General features: G+C 38.1%; 1 pseudogene; it reads right to left on the reverse strand.

Annotated features, from left to right (window-relative positions):
- Nucleotides 1-222: 222 nt before the first annotated feature.
- LOC102817045 lies at nt 223-1,178 on the reverse strand (annotated as a pseudogene).
- Between the last annotated feature and the right edge of the window lie 446 nt (nt 1,179-1,624).

The raw sequence follows: 1,624 nt of genomic DNA on the forward strand, positions 1-1,624 counted from the left end.
TAGCTTTGTTAACAATATAACATCTTCATGCAGTTTTCAGTTTTATACTAGTCTGAATATTCAAACTACAAATATGCAAACCTATCTAAAGGGGAAAAGTATAAAATGAGATTACAGTTTTATATAATCAGCTACATTATTTTTAAGAGCAGTAAGTTAATATTGGAAATTAAAAACCTAAATTTCTAACATTACTATGGATTCAAACAAACGCATGTTTACTTAGGCCACAGGACTGCCCATTAGCCTTTCTGGTTGGAGAGCAATTAATCTTTTCAGTTGTTTTTCCTCAGTCTCTGCTTTATCAATAAATAAATTTGCATGGGCCAGAGAATTGTCATCTTAGTACTTGATAGCAGTAGGGATGCTGCTAGGGTCGATTTCTTTTGCAATATTGGGAGGATTGACCACTGCAGATGTTTGTCCTGAGGCTCTAGCTGTGTGCTTCACTTCCGTAGGTTCCACTGACTTTTTAACTTCTTTACTTGATCTGAATGTTTGCTGAACAAAATAATTACTTTCAATAGCTTCAGTTTCTTTTACTCTTTTTACTTGTTTTACCAGGGTGGCTTGATCATCCTCTTTTCTTCTTTTTGCTTCTTCCTCAAATTTTCTTTGGCTTTCAATGCTTCATCAGCTTTTGCAGCAGCTTCAAGAACCAGTTGTAGTCTGGCTTTGGCCTGTTCAGCTGGTGGCAGATGTTCTAATCCAGCTTTGATGTTTCCAGATTCCCCACATTTGATGTTGTGCATTTCCTTGTCTTTTCCTTGATCCTTCTCCTTGTCTCTGGCCTTGTGTTGTTCCCTATCTTGAGATCGATCCTGGGTTCTTCTGTGACTGGATCCTTAACTACTTCGATTGTGGGAATGTGGGCGAGGTCTTGACCTGGACCTTCTTATTATGCTTTTAGACCTAGACCTCTGAACTCTATAGGATTTCCCTTGACCCCTTGAATGACTTTGACTGCTTTATCTATGCCTGCATCTTCTTTCATAAGACTGTAAATGAGACTGAAGATTTCTAGACTAAGATCTTGACTTTTGACCTGATTTCCTTCCACCATTCTTTTGGCTGTATGTTCTACTATCTGAAGAATTGCTTGAAGATGATCATCTCTGGTGTTTCTTTTTTCTCTTACTTCTGCTCTCTTCTTCAGTATCTGAAGAGCCACGTCCCATTTTGATAAGCTGGAAATGTTTCTTCCGAGTTGGGAAACGCTGGCATCCTCCGAACTTGCTTCAGTTTAAGCTCAGGCCTCAGGTTACTTGCTCTTGTCTCACTCTCTTGACAATGCAGATAGATTCAGGAATGTTCTCTAAGCTATTCTTTATATATCTTAAGAAGACCTTGTCTATTGTATGTCCTCAAGGACATGGCATGGTTTTGGCAATGGGCATTTGTAGTCCAAAGTATTGGTTTCAAAATAACCCTAAGTAGGATGCTCAAAATGTATTGATCATTACTGGTAATTGGAATGCAAAGGTTGGAAACAAAGAGGAAGGATATGGCTTTGTGATATCCAGAAATGTGATATCCAGAAATGATGCTGGATATCACATAATGGAATTCTGTGAACCCACTGATTTGTTCATTTCAAATACCTTTTTTAGACAGCATAAAAGAT

Source organism: Chrysochloris asiatica, unplaced genomic scaffold, assembly GCF_000296735.1.
Source record: "Chrysochloris asiatica unplaced genomic scaffold, ChrAsi1.0 scaffold00149, whole genome shotgun sequence".
NCBI lineage: Eukaryota > Metazoa > Chordata > Mammalia > Afrosoricida > Chrysochloridae > Chrysochloris > Chrysochloris asiatica.